General features: G+C 44.4%; 2 non-coding genes across 2 annotated transcripts; both read right to left on the reverse strand.

Moving 5' to 3' along the window:
- Positions 1 to 2,843: 2,843 nt before the first annotated feature.
- Trnan-guu (transfer RNA asparagine (anticodon GUU)) lies at positions 2,844 to 2,917 on the reverse strand. Its single transcript has one exon. It is a non-coding gene; the product is annotated as a tRNA-Asn (tRNA).
- A 540-nt stretch (positions 2,918 to 3,457) lies between these two features.
- Trnar-acg (transfer RNA arginine (anticodon ACG)) lies at positions 3,458 to 3,530 on the reverse strand. The gene has a single exon. It is a non-coding gene; the product is annotated as a tRNA-Arg (tRNA).
- Positions 3,531 to 6,165: the final 2,635 nt, after the last annotated feature.

Here is a 6,165-nt window from a genome sequence, read left to right on the forward strand (position 1 = left end):
TTATCTCCCAAAGAAGAAAGGGTTTCATATTTGTCCACTAATCCCAGTCAATAAAACACAGTTTTTGCAAGCAGGGAAGGGTGAGAAAAAAAGGTTGACGGTATTTATTTTTCAATTGCGTTGTCTTGAGTGGTCAGTGAGGGGGTGGAAAGGGGGCGGATTTGGGAGATGGGAGCTTTAGGGTGGCTGCATATCTGCACAGTGTAGCGAAATAAATAAGAATTGTGCCAGTTGAACTGTGTGCGACAACGACAACGTCAAGTTTTATGTTTGTTTATCGCCAAACTGAAAGCTGGACACTCGCTAGCTGGACAGCTGGATAACTCGATAGCCGCTCCCTCTTTTCTCTCCCACCCCTTTTTCTTATACTTCGCCCCCACCCACTCACTGACAATTTGCTTGGCTTAGATTTATGCGCTGACTTTGGCTATTTATTTTGTTGAGCCATTTTCTTGATTTGGCAATTTTCTGCGCATTCAAGCATGTAATTGAGTTGGCAATTTTTGAGGATTGTCCTGGATGGGGAAACGGGAAAGGGAAAGGGTTGCCGCGCCAGTTTAGTTAAGTCTCAAACTGTGATTTGATGTGGAGCCCATCAAAATGTTGCAACTACTAAGTTGTTAGTTGCAGGCGAAGATTCATATCGCGTGAGACACAAACGCATGCAGCTAAAATTCAAGTTTTTATGGCTCATAACTGGCCTAATTAAGGGCATTGTCAAGAATGCAATTGCAACAGCAGCAACAACAGCAGGAACTGCAAAGTGCAGATTTTTCTCTCTCTTGCGATGTGTGTGTGTTTGTTTGTGAGTTGCATGTCGCCAGGGTTCAGTCGCCCATTTAATTGCCATGTTGTGCATTGGAGAGAATGACAGCGTTTTGGGGAGCTGCTGAAATGCGACAGCCGCACGTAAGGCGACAATTACATCGAGTTGAGTTGCTTAGCCACATTGCTGCTAGTCGCTTGGCTTAGCAACATGTTGCTGGCGTTCTCTATTGAATGTTGCCTATGCGACTTTTTTCTTTTTTTGGGCTTGCGATCTGACACAAAGTGGCATAATTACATGTTCAGATGACAAGGCACAAACACACACACTTACAGTTAAGAAATGTTCACGCGCTCGTTGCACTCTCATTAGGGTGGAAAGGGAGAAGGGGGAGAGGAGCGGTTCAGAGCTGAGGAATGCTGCACGAATGCGCTCGATTAACTAGCCCAAAGGAATGACCAAAAGGCAAACTGGCAATTGCATTTTTGGTTACATTTCGCTCACGTTTCGGCTGCAATTAAAAACGGAACAAAAATGAAAAACGAATAACGAAATTTATATACAAAAAAAAGAAAAACCAGCAGCAGCAACAACAACAGTAACAACAACAACGAACAGCATGCGAAGCGGAGGCGCAAAAGGCCGCGTTTAGCCAACTATGAAGATTTAGATAAGCGCCTCATTTTGCTACTCGCCCTGGTCAGTTACTCTTTGGTTCTCTGCCCTCTCTCTCTCTCTGTGGTTGTCCCTCTAGTCTTGTGGTTCGGTTCATGTTTTCCATTTCATTTCGTGTGTATTGGGTTTTTGGGTATCCATTTGGCTAAAACTGTCGCATTTGGACCTTGTGCGCTACACTTGCATTTTAATTATGCTGCAGCGAGACAGCTAGACAGCAAAACATTTACGAGGGTGTAAAAGTTACTGGTATTCATTCCTGTCCGTGGTTCCTCGGAGGGTTTCATCCTGCAATTTATGTGTCATTTAATGTTGTTTTAAATGTTGTGCTATTGCTAATGACTTTTCTGCTGAAATTACACACAAAAATATAGACAGGCGAGTATCATTTGTTGTTTTTGGACAACACACACAGTTCGTACAAATTGTATGCCACCCAATCAAAGCAAATCGGCAGCAGGCAAAACCCACCAGACACGCAGACTACGTTGGCGATGGCGATGACGATGGCGATGGTGATCCACAGTGGGTCTCCAGCGTGGTCGTGGTCGTAGTCGTAGTCGTTGGCAATCATCGCCAGCTGTAATGATTGCAAACACAATCTGAGCATGTTGATCTGCAAGGCAGGCTGCAAAAGCAAAAGCAAAAAGCCCTGGCCCAAAGTCGAGACTCGGTCTCAGGCGCACGCCGCAAAAGTTTTCCGCAGAATTTCCCTCAGTTTTCTATTTGCCGCCGCCGTAGTTTGCTGTGGTCATGACTTGGGCGACTGCATAGAATTTCAACAATAATCGCAGCGAGCAGCTAACAAACCAGCAAACAAGGCGAAAACAACACACAAACAACTGCAGCAGCAGCAGCAGCAACAACAATGAGCAGAGACTGGGTATCATCATAATCATAATGCGCATAAGCCGCGTGGCAAGCCAAAGCAAGGCTAAAGGTGGGCTAGGGGGGCGTACCGCAGCGGGGCGGCGAAGAGGAGTAGGAGGAGGAGGAGGAGGGCATCGGGAATTCATTCCAACGAATTCGCAATTCTGCGAAATCAAATTGCACAAATATTTCTCTCTCTCTGCTCGCTTCGCTTATGCAATGCAAAAAGGGGGACGGGCGGCAGAGTGTCGATCCCCCAGTTGCCATTGCCAGATGGGGACCCCAGCACAAAAGCACTAAGTAACTAAGCGCGCAGTCGCACAACCAGTTGAAGAAGTAGTTGGAGGTTGCCCCTGCTGCTGCTGTTGTTGTTGCTGCTGCTGCCGCTGCCATTGTGGTGGCCATTGTTAGACATAGACACACAGACACCACTGTGGCTAAGAGCTCGCTCAGCACTTTTGCATGTTTACACGGCGACACAAAACGCAAAAAAACAAATATAGTAAAATAGAAAATGTAAAAAAGTTGGTATCGCCCCCGGGTGGACTCGAACCACCAACCTTTCGGTTAACAGCCGAACGCGCTAACCGATTGCGCCACGGAGGCAGTTGAACACTCACTCGCTAAATATCAAATATGAGTGAAAAATTAAATGAATCAAAACGTTACTAGAATTAGCTATATGTAATAGATAATAAGTTCAGTAGTGATACTATTTATAACTTGTATAATACAAATACAAAGATGATAAAGCTTGCAAAAATTGATTGAGATTGTGAAGGAAATAAAACAATAAATATATATCAGCACTAAAGAATTCATAAAATATATTATAAGTAACTGAATTTTAGTGCAATCAGTAAAGATAATTCGATAGTACGATTTCTGACTTTTAATAAAACTACGTTGATAAGTTATAAAGAAAAGAAAGCAAGAAAAATATAGCATAGCTTGGAATTTTAACAATTGTAAAGTTTTCACAAAGAAAATTAAATTCATTAAAATTTTTGCTGAGGTTAAATAATGAGCTTTTCAATATTCATCGTCAGCAAAAGATAAATATAAATTGCAGAATTTAATATTAATACTATTCAAATTTAAGCATTTCTTTATTTACAAAATAATATATAAAAAATTAATTTATCTCGATCCTGCCAGGAGTCGAACCTGGAATCTTCTGATCCGTAGTCAGACGCGTTATCCATTGCGCCACAGGACCGCTTGTTCTGACTGTCGCTTTTTACTACATTTGTAACACAAGCTAATTTCCAGTTCTATAAATAGTTACTTATATTTTATGATAATTTTTCGTGTGGTTTTTTGAGTGTGTCTACGTGCTGATGTTTGCATATCATCATTCTTTTGAGCAAGAATATTCCGGTTTTCGTTTTATTGTTGCTTACAACAGTTTCTATGATCGTTGTGATCTTGAGTTGTTATTACAGTTGGTGAGTTGTCTGCAGCGTGTAAACATGGACAGCGTCTTGGAGTCTCCTGTGAACGTGATAAGCTCGAAATCAACCGCATCGTCGTCGTCGTCGTCGTCGTCGTCGTCGACGTTGCAGAATCGCAGAGTCTTGGTGGCACAGTGCAATCGGCATGGTGAAGTCGCGCAGTCCATGGAATTACCAGCAAACTCTAATCTCTCGACAATTGTGGGCGCACACAGAGAGAAATCATGCGAAGAGGAAATGAAATTGCAATGCAACTGGGGACCTGACTGAAGTGAAGGAGCAGCTGAAGCAGGAAGAAGCTGAAGGAGAAGGAGGATGGAGGATAACAGCAACGTAGACCCCAAGCAGTCTGCGAGGCTTTCTTAATGTGCCAGTGTCTTGCGACTCTGTGCGCTGTGTTTTGGGCCATGGGCCATGTTTTCGTTTGCTGCCTGCGACTTCCGCCCCCTTCGATCTTCCCAGTTTTGGTGATCGTGTCTGGACTGCTTCTAACTGGAGAGAATTCCTTTAAATGGTTTTCGTATCATTTTTTGCCCCTTTTTTGTTTTTCGTTTTGTGTGTGCGAAGTTGTTGGCTGCGCAAATGAATCATCCCAGGCCAGGCTCGATTCGACTCCTCCCTGCTGTGGCGTCGAGTGCTGCACTGTGCTTATTGCCAGCGTCCAACTGAGCCAAGAAAGAGAGACCTGCAACAAGATGTGTGAATTTCTTGGCTCCAGCTGCCAGCTGCCAGCCGCTAGCCGCAGACCGCGGAGATCTGTGGCGAAAAGAGTGAAAATTTATTGAGCTGTGGGCGCGCATTATTCATGCACCTCTGCACCACTGCACCACCGACCACTGCACCACTCTAAGTGAAGTCAGGCTCTGGTCCCAAAAGTAGGCGACACCAGTCGCCGCTGCTGTTGCTGATGCTGTTGCTTGGGGACTTTGTCGCCGTCAGTTTGGGTTAACAGGTTAATGTTGTCCACGGTCCGTAGCTGAGACAAGACAAAAAAAAAGAACTATGCATTGGCTATTGTTTCACATGAGTCGCGCTTGACCAAGAGATCGGCATAATGCCAAATCAGGCCACTTATCGCCTGTCAAATGGCAATCGATGCCCGGCTGTAATGATGACGAGAGTTGCAGCCACGTATCTGCATCTAATCATCTCACTGTTTTACACTTTCAACAACAAAAGCAGCAGCAGCAGAAAAAAGGTGTTGCAAGCTTATCACCTGGTTGGTAATTACAACCGAAATGCTGTCGAAAACAATAATTCGTTGGCTTAATTTCTGAGAAAATGTTATTTATGCCCTGTTTGCAAGCACACAAAAAGCACAGCGAATCGAAGTGCTTCATGCTTGGGGCGCTTTTATCGTGTTGCATCAATAAATTGCGAATTGGCGAGTTGGTGAGGCGAGCAAAGTAGAAGCAATCGCAGGTATCAACATTTCATAATATTTACAATAAACATGCAACTGCGAGAACTCGAGAAGGATTCTCTCCAAGTCCGAGTCCGAGTGTTGTAGACTGGAGTGAACTGAAGTAAAGTGGAATCGAGTCGAGTCCGGTTCTGGATTTTTGGTTTTTGGTAGCAGCAGCAATCACAAAGTGTTGCCCAGTTGCTGGCAACATTTAGCGCATCATGTTGCGTGAAATTTGACACTTTACCAATGTTGTTGCTGTTGCAGCTGCTGCTGCTTGTGTTGCTCTTAGTGTTGTTGGCAGTTTTTCTTGCAGCGATGACGACACAGTCAAGTTGCCAGACACACGGGCAACATTTGCAGTTGCTGCTGCTGCTGTGTTTGGAGCTTATTTATGTGCGTCAGTTTTTTTGCAGGCAACAAACAAGCAACAACAGTAGTTGTAGTTGGGGGCTACCGAATTTATGTGCCTTTGTCATATTTGCTGGCGGCCTTATAACAATAATACACAAATATGGCCAATGCGTTGTCAACAACAACGCAGTTTTGCAGCGAACAGTCTCCGACCTCAGTCGCATGCAAAAAAAAAAATACAGCAAGAAAAACGCACACAATCAAGCGACAAATTGATCGCACTCTCAGATAGCCCAACTCCAACTTGAGCTCCCAACTCTGAGTCCGAGTCCGACTCCGAGTCCAGCTTCAACTGCAACTGCAACAGCAAAACAGCAGTTGCAACTGCGTCTGCAGAGTAGGCAGACAAACGGGCAAAACGAAACTAATATCTGTGCAATTGCCAATGCCAATTTTCCTATTTAATATGCCACGAATTGACATGGCCGTTGCCATTAAGCATTTGATATGGCCAGGCCCATACCTAGACGGCATCGAGTCCAACGAGTTGGGCCCATTTGCTGGACATGTTGTGACATTAAAACGGCCAATTGCGAATGCATGCGTGTGTGTGTCTGAGTGTCTGAGTGTGTGTGTTGGGC

Source organism: Drosophila sulfurigaster, chromosome 2R, assembly GCF_023558435.1.
Source record: "Drosophila sulfurigaster albostrigata strain 15112-1811.04 chromosome 2R, ASM2355843v2, whole genome shotgun sequence".
Classification (NCBI taxonomy): domain Eukaryota; kingdom Metazoa; phylum Arthropoda; class Insecta; order Diptera; family Drosophilidae; genus Drosophila; species Drosophila sulfurigaster.